This window comes from Anomaloglossus baeobatrachus, chromosome 6, assembly GCF_048569485.1.
Source record: "Anomaloglossus baeobatrachus isolate aAnoBae1 chromosome 6, aAnoBae1.hap1, whole genome shotgun sequence".
NCBI lineage: Eukaryota > Metazoa > Chordata > Amphibia > Anura > Aromobatidae > Anomaloglossus > Anomaloglossus baeobatrachus.
Genome location: NC_134358.1, coordinates 234,047,980 through 234,063,731, shown reverse-complemented (window position 1 = coordinate 234,063,731; position 15,752 = coordinate 234,047,980). Strand labels below are relative to the sequence as shown.

The 15,752-nt window shown below is 41.2% G+C and overlaps 1 protein-coding gene across 6 annotated transcripts in view; it reads left to right on the top strand.

The window, feature by feature from the left end:
• The window catches only part of PHACTR1 (phosphatase and actin regulator 1), a 513,119-nt gene that overhangs the window by 201,684 nt on the left and 295,683 nt on the right, over positions 1-15,752 (top strand). The window contains exon 1 of one of the 6 annotated variants that reach the window (XM_075314750.1): positions 13,879-13,901. The exons of the other annotated variants lie outside the window; for them this stretch is intronic. The gene's annotated coding sequence lies outside the window, so the exon portion shown is untranslated. Of the gene's footprint in view, positions 1-13,878; positions 13,902-15,752 lie in introns of those variants that run through there. 6 annotated transcript variants of the gene reach the window in all.

The following is a 15,752-nucleotide window of genomic DNA, read 5'->3' as shown; positions in this document are numbered from 1 at the left end:
GAACTTTTACCTAAAACAAAAGGCAATGAAGATCCAGCAAAGTCGCAGGCAGGAAGGATGCATAAAAACTTAAATTTATTTGTATCATTAAAAACTACAACTGCACTGGCACAGTGAATAAAACCAACACGTTTCGGCAACTCTTTGCCTTAATTATGGTTGTGAATTCAAGTGGCAGGTATGGATTTAACATACACTGGACTCTTTTGACGTTTAAGGGGTGTAGAGTTGGCATTAACATGGGGCTCTTATGTCGGAGGTGACCCAAAAGCTCCTCTGCTGCTTAAAAACATACCGGCATTATAAATGGCAATTACCTTGGGGGGAATGGAACGTCAAATGATGTCATGATTATATAATGGTAACTAGTGTGTGGCTACAACCCCATGCCCATGTAGACTCCTGCTCATCCTAACATTTTCATTCTACAAATCCCTACAAAAATAATTATTTATGTACAGATTTGTAGAATGAAAATGTTAGCAGTTTTGAAATGATAAAATTAGTTTGTTTTATAAATAAATATTATAAATATAATTAGTAAAATTATGAGATTTTCATGTTTCTTGGTAAGCATTATAATTCTTACCAAGAAACATGAAATGATAATTTTACTAATTATATTTATTGTATTTCTTTACTTATAAAACGGACTAATTTTATCATTTCAAAACTACTTATTTATTATTTCTGGCTTTTCTTTGCATGAAGTTTGGCTTGCTCTGCCATCTAGTGGCCATTTGTATTATTGTAATAAACATACATTTCTTCATCTTTGGCTAAATTCACATGACCTTCACTGTATTTTCTGTCCAAGTAGTGTCATTGAAAAAACGGACAGTACCTGGAGCAATGATATTCTGATAAACAAGCAGTGGTATAGATGTATCACCACCACCCACAGTTGCAACCAGGCCACTAAGCCAAAGTAACACAAAGATCCCTTTTATCACAACAGCCACTTTTTTTGCAACACAACTTTGATAGGAACTGGGAAAAAAAACTGCGTGCGAATAAAGATGTCACACAACAACTTGTTTTTTGCTCAAGCAGATTCGGTCCATGAAAAAAATTGCTCATCTCCACTGCCCTATTGAATAACATGGATCCGTGTGCTGTCCGTTTTTTTCAAAGAATGAAAATACGCCTGTGTGAACTTACCCTTAGTAGTATTAAAGGGGTTGTCTGCCTTTGGGGACAATTCTTTTTTTTTTTTTTACTTAAATGCATGTATTATGGGCTAAAACTATTTTTTTCAATTGAGGTTCATTAAAAAATTGGCACAGTTTAGATTTTATAAGCTCTTTATTTGCAAATACATATGTCACGCTGTACAAAGGCTAGTAAGACACAGTACAGCGTAATCCCCACTAGGTGGCAGCAGAGTTGTGAAGGAGAGACAAAGAAACACTGTAATGGAAAAGCAGCTGAAGAATACCAGAGTAACTTCAGCAGTGTTAACAGGTGAATCACCAGGGGGCAAAAGAGTAGTCAAACAGTCAGGATTTAGGCAGGAAAGTCGAGTTACTGCAAAGGGAGGATCAATATCAAAGTCAGAAAGCAGAACCGAGTCAGAAGAGAGATCAGGTATGCAGAGGGAAACACAAACAACAGACAGGAGAGGGAAATCAGGGGCTGGGACAAGCAGACAAACGGGGGAGGGTCAAAGTCAGGACACAGTAGCAGGGGGGCAGAACAGATCAGGACCACTCACCAGAGCCAATATACAAGCTGCAAGGCAGAAATATCACTGCCACTGAGCCATAGGTAGAGAGGCAATATATAGTGTCCTGGGATCCAGAATGAGGCAAGGGAAGTTAACCCATGACATGACCAGGCTAGAGCTGAGTGTAACCAGCATCAGGGAAAAGCCGGCCTGGATCATGACACATGCATTTAAAGGAACCAGCAGGATTTTCATATATAATGTAAAGCCAGTGCCATACTGGCACTAGGATGCTGAATCTACGCATACCTTTTGTTCTGAGATTACATGTTTTATTTCAGAAATATGTGCAAGTAAAGTTCCAGCAATGCACTCCTATTTGATTGACAGGTGCAACAGGAAGGGAATATGTGGGTCAGGTCTTGCTATCTATTTCTGGCCCTATCTGTCTGCCTGCGCCAGTACAGTATTAAAGTCTATGACAGTGACAGGGGGAGGAAGGCCAGGCATGCAGACAGGGGCGGGAATAGATAGCGAGAAACAATCCACAGATTCCCTTCCTGTTGCACCTGTCAATCAAATAGCAGTGCATTGCTGGAACTTTACTTGCACGTATTTCTGAAATAAAACATCCAATCTCAAAACAAAATCTATGCTTACAAGCAGAATCCTAGCACCGTTATGCACTAGCTTTACTTTATATATGAAAATCATGCTGGTTGGTTCTCTTTAAGTTAAAAAAAAATGTTCCCAAATGTGGATAACTCCTTTCAAGGACCTGTGTTTTTGTTATGTATAGCAACACACCTTGTCCATCATTGACATTAGAAATGGCAGCTTTTCTCTGATAAGAGCATGAGCATGATAAAGGATTCCTGCCTTTCTTATCACAGAGCTGTCAGACTATTACTATGACATCAATCAGGCCTGTTACTGGGAGGGCAGTCATCTCATCTGACAATAGATTATAGTGTGCAAAATAGCTAAAAGTCTGAGGTAAAAAAATCAAAACTTCAAAACTGATATATGCACCTTGACGCTTTTCTTGGATACTGCTGGGATCACAAAAAAGGTCCAACAGTTGTATTATGAGTAAAATGACTCATTACACTGCTCTACATCGATTTTGCTGACTACAAGATAATGTTATATTTCTGAATGTTGGTGTGCTAAATCCAAAAATCACATCCGTTTCCATCATTCACATACATTTTGTTCCATAAAATGTTCTTTACAGTAATAACGAAACATTATAAATAGTATATAAATTTAATTATATTATTTCGATATTGCTATTGCTCAGTTTGGGGATTCGATTCAGTGACCTACATGGTCGGGTCCTATGTCTGCTGGGCTATTGCCTTTTCTTCCCTGTACAAATGCTAATGGTTAAAATTGTTTTTGTTCTTCCTTCTTGTTTGGCTCTTCTCCAGGTGTTTTCCCGTTTTGGTCTTCCCTATATGTTCATCTTTCATGGCACTTCCTTGCTGGCTATACCTTTAGGTGGACCTGTGGTTTGGAGATCCAGCCCTTCAGTGTAGGGGTTTACCTTATTGAGTAAACAACAGTTTAGTTCCTGCAGTGACTCAGTTTGTTTTTGTTCCCGACACCTTTTCCTTACACCTCATTTAGGTTTCTGGAAGGTTTTACTTGATTCGCTTATTTGTAGCTCTCTTTAGTTTTCCACCTCTATCCATCTATGAATGTTTTAGTTTTCTCACTCTTGGTTCTTGTATCTTTCTGCACAAGTTCCTTTCCCCCCTCGCAGTGTGTTGTGACTTCCCCCCTGGTCTTTCAGGAGGTACGAGAAACCCCTCAATGGCCTTTTAGAGTGTCAGGTCCGAGGTGTTTTTAGTTGTATGACTAGGGTCTTTCTAGTTTGTACAGGGATCAGCTAGATGCTGATGTGGCATTCTACTGATGAAGGGTTTTCCTTTTCCCATTACTGGATTGTGAGTTTTTATGTTCATAACATTATAGCCAGGTTTTAGTGTGTTCTGGGGTGTCAGCATGGATCCAGTCAATGCCTTCGCTGCACAATTACAAGCATAGTTCTTGGAGGTTGCAGATATCAAGCGTCAACAGCAGCTCACATGTTCAGCTGCTCCAAATGTCTCGGGCCAACAAAGCTTCGTGGTTGAATCCAAGGTAAAGTTGGCACATTGCTTTGACGAGGACAGAAGTAAGTTCTCGATCTTTTTTTGCCTAATGTAAATTATATATTTGCCTCTGTCCTAACTCTTCTGGGTCTGAGAGTCAGCAAGTGGGCATTATATTGTTTTTTCTCAGTGGGGATCCACAGGCTTGGCCATTTTCTTTGCCTAAGGATTCTCCAGCATTGTCCTATGTTGGGGCCTTTTTCTTGGCCCTTGGCTTCATTTATGATAAAGGCCGCTTTACACGCTACGATTTATCGTGCGTTAGCATGAGCGATTGCACCCGCCCCCATCGTTTGTGCGTTACGGGCAATTTGTCGGTAATCCCCGTCACATGTACTTACCTCCCAAACGACCTCACTGTGGGCAGCGTACATCCTCTTCCTGAAGGCAGAGGGACATTCGGCGTCATAGCGACGTCACACAGCGGCCGCCCAATAGAAGCGGAGGGGCTGAGATGAGCGGGACGTAACATGGGGAACCTTGGTGCCAAGGACAAGATGGATATCAGAACATAGGCAAGCTGGGTGCTGAGGGTAAGAGCCAAGTTTCAGTGTAATTATCCCGTCCCCCAAGTTTTGGTGTATGTGGGGCGGTGGGGGGCTCTGGTCCAAACTTTGCACCAGGCCCATGAAACTCTAGTTACGCCACTGTTTACATGCACACAATGCTCTTACTTACTGAGCAAGTAAATCAACGTAATCTAGGTAAATTACCACAAATCTACCCACCAGAGAGCAAAACATTAAAAAGTTCCCGGAGCATTAGTTAATCCGAATGGTATCACCAAATTTTCAAAATGCAAACAAAAAAGCCGCAGAGACACCATCACATGTTTCTCAATGCTGCTAGGAAACTAGCCAGGTCTTTCACCCGGAAGGAACAACCACGGGAAGGGCAGTCTCCAGTTAAGGAAACTGCCTATGCCAAAACATGGTATCCATCCACAGACAGCTGTTTCGGGGTGTTTGCCCCTCATCAGTATGGAGTAGGAAATAACCAACTTACAGATTTAGGATTCAGCCACAGCGACTTTGTCCGAGTAAAGGGCCCGTTACACGCTACGATATATCTAACGATATGTCGTCGGGGTCACGTCGTTAGTAACGCACATCCGGCATCGTTTGACATATCGTAGCTTGTGACAGCTACGAGCGACTGTGAACGAGCAAAAATACTCACCTTATCGTTGCTCGTTGACACGTCGCTCATTTTCAAAAAAATCGATCGTCCTTCTGCGCACCGGTTGTTCATTGTTCCCGAGGCAGCACACATCGCTCCATGTGACACCCCAGGAACGATGAACTGCAGTTTACCTGCAGCCACCGGCAATGCGGAAGGAAGGAGGTGGGCGGGATGTTTACGTCCCGCTCAGCTCCACCCCTCCGCTTCTATTGGCCGGCTGCCGCGTGACGTCGCTGTGACGCCGAACGTCCCTCCCACTCCAGGAAGTGGACGTTCGCTGCCCACAGCGAGGTCGTGTGGACGGGTAAGTACGTGTGACAGGGGTTAATCGTTTGTGCGGCACATGAAACAAATTGAACGTACCCGCCCCACATACGATGGGGGCGGGTACGATCGCATACGATATCGTATGCTGGATTGTAAGGTGTAAAGCAGGCTTTAGCTTTGTCCCAGAGTTGAGGGCCAAAAGTCCAGTCAAGATTCATAGATGTGGTGGTTGGTGCTTTGGGGGTAGATCTCAGGCAATGTATTCAGGATGCTCAGGACAGTGTGCTGGAAAGTTTAGCTATAAAAAAACATTATGCACCGCCCTCTTTACACATAGATCTTCTTAATGAAGTGCATGATTCTGTTTTACATAAGCATCTGAGTCCTTCTGCAACTTTAAGATTTCTGTCTATGTCCTTTTGGTGGCAGAATGCTCGTATGGACATTGTGGACATTATTCTCTGTAAATGCAGAGTCTCTGCCAGGGCTTAATCCTGTCTTCAAGCTCCAGCGGGATATCTCTTGTCTAATGGTGTTCCGTTGCAGCTCCAAACTTGTCAATGACTTGCCTAAATCTGACGGTGATACAGACATGTGGGTGGTAGTGGCCGTGTTAGTAAAATCACTAGTTTGGTCCCACTTTAACCCCTTAATGATGTCTCTGCGGTCATATTGTTAATCCCCACCTGCTGCTGAGGGCTGCAGGCAGGGATTCACGCACATGTCAGCTGATTTCTTCAGCTGACATGTGTGCCTCGCAGGCAGAGTGGAATCGCTATCCACCTGTACCTGTTAACCCCTTAAATGGTGCTGTCAATATGTGATGGCGCCATTTTACCGGCGATCGCGGTAATGGAATACTCACAGGCCACCACCGGAAGTCACGTAATGTGATCACATGGTTCCGGTGGTTGTCATGGTACCACAGGGTCATGTGATGACTCCTGTAGCTCACATGATTCAGGTCCTTTAACCAGCAGCCGAGTACTGCAGGTTAAAAAACATGATCATTTCTCCAGATCTGAGCGATACTGCTCTGATCAGGAGAAATAAATGAGCGATCAGACTGCTAATCGATATAGCCCCCTAGGAGAACTATTAAAATAAAAAAATTTTAAAAAAAAGTTTTGAAAAATTAAAAAAAATAAAAGTTCAAATCACCTCCCTTTTGCCCCATTGAAAATTAAAGGGTTAAAAAAATAAAAAATATACACACATTTGGTAGTGCCACATTCAGAAATGCCCGATCTTTCAAAATATAAACTGAATTAATCTGATCGGTACACGACGTAGCAGGAAAAAAAATTAGAAACGCCACATATTTTGCACAAAATGCAATAACAGGCGATCAAAACGTAGCATTGGCGCTAAAATGGTACTGCCTAAAAACGTCAGCCTGAGATTCAAAAAATAAGCTATCCCTGAGCCATAGATCCTGAAAATTGAAAATTCTACGGGTCGTGGAAAATGGCGCAAAACAAACACCACTTTTTCGGACAAACTTCTGATTTTTTTTAACCCTTTAGATAAAAGTAAACCTATTCATGTTTGGTATCTACGAACTTGCACCGAACTCAGGCATCACACCAACACATCAGTTTTACTATATAGTGAAGAAAGTGATTAAAATATCTGGAAAAACAATGGTGCAATTGCACTTTTTTTGCAATTTTTCCGCATTTGGAGTTTGTTTGCCATTTTCCAGTTCATTATATCCCATGATAAAGCCAACAGCTGGGAGTTCTCATGCTGGGGAGACCCATAGTTATTGGGCCCCCAGCCTAAAAATAGCAGCCTGCAGCCACCCAGAATTGTTGCATCCATTAGATGCAACAATCCTAGCATTTTCTCAGGCTTATCCCAATTGACCTGATACAGTGGCAATCGAGGTAATATCAGGGATTAATGACAGCTCACATCTGCCACTAAGCCCTAGATTGATAATGGGAGGCATCTATGAAACCCCCGATTACTAATCTCTAAGTGAAAAGAAATAAACACAAAGAAAAAATCCTTTATTTGAAATAAAATACAAAAAAAAACATCATGTTTCCCCCCTTTTATTAACACCCACTTCCAACATAACCCACACGAGGTCCCACAATGATTTTGGCTCTGCTACATGCATACTGAAGTATGCACACAGAACATGTCCACACGCTGTGGCTTCAAGCAGAGACTGACCGAGCCACAGCAATAAGCGGTGATGTCACTCAGTTTATTTGCAGTCACAGCTGGAGGTTCCCATGGAGCCCTACCTGTGACCCCAGGTAAACTAACCTCGGGGGACCTCATTGAACTCAGTAATGTCACCTCAGGTGAGGTCACTGAGTTCACAGACCTTTATGTCCTGGCAGAAAACCTTGGGTTTTTTTGCAAAGAAATGCAGATTTCCTGTACCAAATCTCCATCTCTTGGCAAAAAATGGCATCAAAACCGCATCATAATGCATTCATTTTGTATGCAATTTTTTTGTGAGGAGATGCAGATTTGGTGCAGGAATTTGATGTATAAATTTCAGCACCAATCTGCATGTCTTGGCAAAAAAAAAATGCACAAAACTAGTTTTGATGCTGTTTCAGAGCAGTTTTCTGCCATGAAGTGAAAATTTGGTGCAGAAATCTGATGCAGACATTTCATCAACAAATGTGCATCTCCTGGCAGAAAACTGCACCAAAATGGCGTTAAAACTGTTTTTGTGCATTTTTTTGCCAAGAGATGCAGATATGGTGCTGAAATTTAAACACTGAATTCCTATCCCGAGTATGTATCTCCTGGCAACAAATCACATCAAAATCGCATGCGTTATGATGCAGTTTTGATGCAATTTTTTGCCAGGAGATGCAGATTGGGTTCAGGAATATGGCATATAAATTTCAACTCCAAGTCTGCATCTTGGCAAAAAGAAACATGGTTTTCTGCCAGGAGATGTAGGTCTGTAAACTCAGTGACCTCACTTACACTAATTCTTTTTATTTATTTAGTTTTACACCGTTATACATACACAGACAGAGTGTGCAATTTCAAGCAGTCACAAGCTTTTCACACAGGGTGGGGGCCTGGTCTGACTCCAACCAATCACAGTTGCCGATACTGCCAGTGGGCGGGGGAAGCAGTGAATATGTATGAAGTTAATGAGCGGCTTCCGAAAGTAGTGTTACTGCCGCTCAGGAGACCTATAAGTATAATGCTCCTGCTTGCTTTTTTATTTTCTTTGTTCTTCCTTTATTTTTCTTTAATTATCCGGTTGGCCATATCCAGATAATTACTCGGAGATCCCAGAGAACTCCAGGCCCAGGTGCACAGGTACAAGGTAACCCGCGCAGATCTTTTTACAGTCTGGATTCGCCCATCACTACTTAGCAACTTTGTTAATTTCTCATATTGGTAAATTGCATGGTGTTGCCAAAATCATTATTTCTGATAGAGGGGCTCAATTTCTGGATAGCTTTTGTCTTAGATTTTGCTCCAGATTGGCCAGTTTGGTCTGCCATATCACATTCTGGGTTGAATTTTATATGTTCACTTTTTACTGCACTTCCTTCCTTTTACTAGCCCTTCAGCTTAGGAGTTTACCTTATTGGGTAAAACATCCATTTAGTTCCTGCAGTGAATTGCTTTGTTTTCTTTCCCAGCACTTTTTCCTTTCACCTCTTTTACGTTTCTGGAAGTTTTTCTTTGCTCTGCTTATTTACAGATGTCTTTAGTTTTTCCTCTCTACCTTACATGAACGTATTTTAGTTGTATCACTTGGGTTTTTGTACCTTCCTGCACACCTTCCTCTTCTTTTGTTGGCAGTGTCTTGCGGCCTCCCCTCTGGTTTTTCAGGAGGTACAAGAAACCCCTCCACTGCGTTTTAGGGAATCAGGTCCAAAATGGTGTTTTGAGTTGTGTGGCTAGGGTCTTTCTAGTTTGTACAGGGAACAGTTGGGTACGGACGTGGCATATCCTTGTAGTAGTTGTAGTAGATCAATCCTTTTTCTGCTACCAGTGTGTGAGATTGTTTACGTTTATGAAACATACGCTGAATATGCAATCCCGGATATGCAATCGGTATAACTAATAGGAACACTGCTTAGTAGCAGTTAAAAAGAGCTACAAAATACTGACGACAGAATTTTATGGCTATATAAGCAGCATGAAAACCAACAGCAGCATTCAGTAGCTCAGGGGGCTTACAAGTCAATTTAACCCCTTCAGCCCCAGGGCACTTTCCGTTTTTGCGTTTTTGTTTTTTGTTCCCCTTCTTCCGAGAGCCGTAACTTTTTTATTTTTCCGGCAATCTTGCCATATGAGGGCTTGATTTTTGCGGGACAAATTGTACTTTTAAATGAAACCATAAGTTTTACCATATGGTGTATTGGAAAACAGAAAAAAAATTCCAAGTGTGGAAAAACTTCAAAAAAAGTGTGATGGTACAATAGTTTTTGAGATATTTTATTCACGGTGTTCACTATATGGTAAAACTGATGTGTGGGTATGATGCCTGAGGTTGGTGCGAGTTTGTAGACACCAAACATGTATAGGTTTAGTTGTATCTAAGGGGTTAAAAAAATTCACAAGCTTGTCCAATAAAAGTGGCGTACGTTTTGCACCATTTTTCGAAACCCGTAGCGTTCTCATTTTTTGGGATCTATGGCTCAGTGATGGCTTATTTTTTGCATCTCTAGCTGACGTTTCTAATGGTATCATTTTTGTACAGATGCTACATTTTGATCGCCTGTTATTGCATTTTGCGTAAAACTTGCGGCGACCAAAAAACGTAATTTTGGCGTTTGGAATTTTTTTACCACTATGCTGTTTACTGATCAGATTAATTTATTTTATATTTTGATCGGGCATTTCTGAATGCGGCGATACCAAATATGTGTATATATATATTTTTTTAACCCTTTAATTTTCAATGGGGTGAAAGGGGGGGGATTTGAACTTTTAGGTTTTTGGGTTTTTTTTAATTTTATAAAACTTTTTTTACTTTTTTTTTTTTATTTTACTAGTCCCCCTAGAGGGCTATAGCGATCAGCAATCCGATCGCTCTGATCTATCTGCTGATCACAGCTATACAGCTGTAAACAGCAGATACGGTCACTTCCTGCTTCACTGGCCGCCGGGCCGGGTGAAAACGAAAGTGAAACGTCATAGCTGCAGGCGTCATCATTTGACTCTGTGCTACCTTGGCAACCACCGAAAGTCACGTGATCACTCACGTGACTTGCGGCGGTAAGTGAAAATCTTCACCGCGCGTATATACATCTCGCTGCCAGACTTTGGCAGCGAGATGTAAGGGGTTAATGTTACGGGTGGAATGTGATTCCACTCATAACATGCAGGCACACATGTCAGCTGTTGAAAACAGCTGATATGTGCGCCGATTGCCGCACCCTGCCCTCGGCAGGGGGCGGGGCTTAACGTCACACGATCCATGATGGATAGATCCATCCATGGACATGAAGGGGTTAACTCTTAAAAAGGTGTTTGTTAAATATGGCATCTAACACTCAAACAGTTTATCGACGGTGCAGGGATGATCCTGATTATTCTGTTACATTTCTGGTTGTTTTACAACAACTAACAAAAGGCACATACATATGACTTTGTGCGTAAAAGTAATCATGCAAATTTTGGAGTTAAACTTGGTAACTAGAAAAAAACGTGGGCACCACATAATGTGTGTTGAAAACCTGAGACCAAGGCTACTTTCACATTGCGTTTTTCCCTACGTTCAGTGGTCCCGTCGGGGCATCTGTCTGAACCCCCCCCCGCAATACGTGTTTCGGACGCATGCGCCGATGAGGCCATTGACTATAATGGAGCAGAATCCGTTAGCGTGTGCTATCTTGCACCATTTTCGGGCATATACGTTTTCTACAGCTGGACACCAAAACGTAGTCTACTACGTTCGGGTGTCCGCCTGCAGAAAACGTATATGTCTGAAAATGGTGCAAGACAGAGCACACGCTAACGGAGTCTGCTCCATTATAGTCAATGGCCTCGTCGGCCCATGCGTCCAAAGCACCTATTGCGGTGGGGGAGGGGAGGTTTAGACGGATGCTCAGACGGGACCACTGAGCGTAGGGAAAAACGCAATGTGAAAGGGGCCTAAGGGTCAGAGGAAAAATCTCAGCTTTAGTGTTTATAGTGTGACAACTCCGATAATAGCTACCCAAAAAAAGAAAATTTCTCCCTAATTTCTCACTATTTCTCTCTTGGTTAGATGATAGACTCTCTTTTTGTAGGAAACAAACATATTACACGCTATCGCTTCTTCAGAATGTCTTATTACCCTTAATATCTAACTTTAAAACCTTTAATCAAACATTTCTCATTTCTGAAAAAATGTGATCTGTTGCATATTTTTTCCTTTTATATATGAAATCAGCACCTTTCCTTTGTTAAAAATTAGCAAAAACACTTACAGTAGGTCAGCATAAATTTTTTTTTCAAATGTAGACCAGTGTTTTTATAGGGATCATGCCTGTAAATAGCATTTTAATCCTTTTTAGCCGGCTTACTGGAAGGACGGCCAAAGGGATAAAATGAAGTTATATTTTCCCTTGTTTATATTATATGTCATTTTCTGAAACAATTTAAAGGGTGCCAATACTTTTGGCCATGACTGTACATGTTGCTTCTGAACAGTGATTAGCACTGTTGTTTTGCAGCGCTAAATCGCATTAAGGACAACATTTGGAAGAAATTTGTATGTTCTCTCCAAATATGATGGCGCCATTTGCCGCACCCTTCCATCCCACCAGGCCTTAGGCCTCTTTCACACAGCAGTGAAAAACACACACGTTCTTCATGGACGTGTTGTGCGTATGGCCCTCTGTGTGCTGTGATTTTAACACACGTGTGTTCTCCGTGTGCTATCTGTGATAGCACACGGAAAGCAGGAACTTTTTACTCGCCTGTCCCCGGCGCTGCTGTCTGTAGTGCTGATGTCTCCGGTGCTGCGGTCACACTTGCTTCCGGGTCCACAGTGCAGTGAATATTCATGAGCATAATGAGCGGGCTCTAAAGTATCTGACAGCAGCGCCGTAGACAGCATTGCTGGAGACAGGGGAGTGTAAAAATTCATTTTATTTCAAAGACATGTGTTTTCTCCGGTACATGTTACATGGATCACATCAGAAAAACTATCTTGTCTCCTTGCGGAACATACAGAAAGGCGTGTGTGCCACATTGATTGACACACTGTCTATGAGAATCACTGATGTGTGCGCAGGCCCATTGATTTTAATGGGTCTGTGTATGTCTGTGATTCCGGTATGTATAAAAACAGCGTCATACGTACCGGAATAACTGACGTGTGAAGGGGCCCTTATGCGGCAAAAGTCTTAAAGTGGTTGTCCGGTCTTAAACTACAAGCCTGCAGTCACTTTATGTGACTGCAGACTTTTCAATCCTCACATCCGTGAGGACTATCCGGTGTCGGCGATAAGCATATTACCGCAAGTATGTGATTTGCATATATGGGTAACGTACTGACTAGACTGTATACTGCCTTGCTGAATGCAAATGGGAGGTACAGTCTAGTCTGAATGTGGCCAGAAATATACAAATGATATACTTGCCGTCACATAACTGCCCTCTCCTGGCACCGTCATCAAAGAATTCTCACAGAATGCAGTGACTGCTTTAAGGCTGTTGCCATATTTGCCCATATTATATTCCGGCTCTGACTCTTCCACATCAGTGGTATAAATCTGCCGAGCCGTCTTCTTTTCACGGCTGCCACAGCATAATGTGAATAAAGGAGGGGGAAGGAAGGAAGGAAAGAAGGAAGGGGGGAAGGAAGGAGTAAAGGAGGGGGAAAGAAGGAAAGAAGGAAAGGGGGAAGGAAGGAGGAAAGGAGGGAAGGAAGGCGGGAAGGAAGGAAGGAAGGAAGGAGGGTAGGAAGGAAGGAAGGAGGAAAGAGGGAAGGAAGGAATTTAGATTTTTTTTCCTTAAGGAGCATTCAGTTTTATTAGTTAGAGGGCTATGCAAATTTAAATCAAAGCCTTATAGATTCGATGGGCCATGTACAGAATGTCGTATGTTACATTTAGCAGGTGAAATGCTAGGATGCTCTGTAAACTGCTTATACATATTGCAGTTGTATTCTTTCATCTCAGCGGTGCCTGCTGTTACATGCAATCACCACTTGGTGTCACAAATGTAATACAATGTAACACTATGAATAAAACATCTTTTGAAGCAAAATTGGACTCCTTACCAAAGCAGACATCTCTGAAAAAACTGTTTTGAACATTTGGAGGAGAAAATATGGAACATATTATTTGGATTGCAAAACTAGTACAGTAAAATTGTTAACATGCTCACTAGACTGATCAAAAAAATCTGTAGAAACGCAATACTCCCAGAGGTCTTCTTACATAGCAGACTAGAAGAAATGGAATTCATAATGCTCCGAAAATAAAACAAACCAAATCATATGACTTAAATTATACATTGCTGTCGAGGAGAACAAAACAGAGGCTGTTCCTGGGTTGCGGATTCATAAAGATAATATGTTGATCTTCTTGGCGGCTTTGTGATATTCCATGCTATTTATTCATCAGTAGAGCCGCTGTGACGCTCACGCCAACAGATGTGCGAAGGATACTTCTACAACTCTGTCCTACCAGGTACACCAGATCTGTATGTTCTTGTCACGTTACACACTCCGGGGACGCCATGACTTATTATTGTATGTCTCTTATCTTTATGTGCCAAAATAATGTGGATTATGTATAAATGATATATTCCTGTGTGAGAAAAATGTCTCAGCTGTGCAACATATGCAGAAAAATGTCTCATAATGTATGAAGACGTCACATTAGACCTTGATGTAAGGTAAATCATACAGCTTTTCTTGGAAATATCCCAAACCTCTACTATGCATTTGTGTCATACATATGTGCCTTTTGTAAAGCATTTGTAAGCTGATTTGTATGTGACCTCAAAGCTTGATGTCTCAGCACTGGTAGATTTTATTACTACAAGATAAAGAACCTTTTTATTGTTGCACTAGGACCTATGCTTCCATAATACTAATTTAGAGGTAATATTGTCCCAACAGGTTCCCTTTGAAAAGGTGAGAAAATCTGTAAATACACTTCTGTATACAAAAAATATAAAAAAAAATCTAAAATTTTAGTTAATCCATTAAAAATTCCATGATAAAATCAAGGCAAAATAGGCAGGGAGGACGCGTTTCGGACTTGTGTCCTTAATCAGAGTCTAACTAAAGCCTTGTGAACCAGACATAAAATCAAGGGGAGGGGAGAGGAAAGACAGGAAATTATATCAAAACCAATAGAAGAAAGTCACAATTTCACGGTATTAAGTCCATACATTAATATAGATATAACAAATCGTTTTTAAGGTTCATACCTCCAGGTGACCTAGTACCCATATACAGAATCCACCTGGCTTCTCTGTGTTCAATATTTCTATAATATTACCACCTCTCTTTGGTAAGTTAACCCTATCAATGGCGCTTACTATAAGGCTCCCGCAGTCACCACAGTGCTCAAGAAATGCTGTGAAGCGCCAGAGAGGCTTCTGGTGGTATTAGAATTAACCGCATCGTAAATATGTTTAGATACACGTCGTCTCAGAGTACGTGTTGTACTCCCGACATACTGTGTTTTTACATGTAATGCAGGACAGCAAATATATCACATTGTTTGTGCCACAATTTATTAAGGTGTTAATGTTGTATTTCTTGTTAGAAACATATGAAACAATTTATTTGTGATGATCATATATTTACAAAGTCCATAGTTTTCCTGTGAACATTTAACAGATCCAGTGGAAGGTAACCACACAGTACCGCTGTTTCTGCCTTTATTTAGATATTAGGTAAGTGCTGCTATAAACAGTTCTACCTTTTCATATGTGAGGCCGTAAGGCACATTTTATATAAAATTATTTTAGATTAGGACTGCCCCAAAGAGTCTTGCCATGACATGGCGGGGTAGCTCAAGAAATTGCAATTTTTTGCCAAAAATCTCAAATTTATAATAGTACAGTTTGGAATTTTTAGTGCAGTGCACATCTTATAATACATGCCATTTTGAGTTTAGCTGGCTTTCTTGTTTTTTTTCTTTATTAGATATTTGTCTATTAGTGTGGTCACTGGGAGAGAAAATGTTGCCTAATGTTCTATTTTGAATGGAGACAAATTTGATGCCTTGTTCAAGAAGTGTTGGATCAGTGGATAATATCGGAAGAAATTTCTTAATAATTTGAATAACCTGGTAGTAATCCTTGCTAAACTTGGTTGAAAATACTACCATAGGATCTCTAGATTTGGAGACATATTGTAATGTAGAATTGTTATTATCCAAATATTGTGATCTGGTCTGTTACGGGGGTTGTCTGATTATAAAAACCAAAGGGATATCAGACAGTCAGGGTCCACCATGCAAAGTCTCTGCTGCAGACTATCGCAGAGGATAAGGGGTATCTTGTACTACGGAAGCAGTACTGAC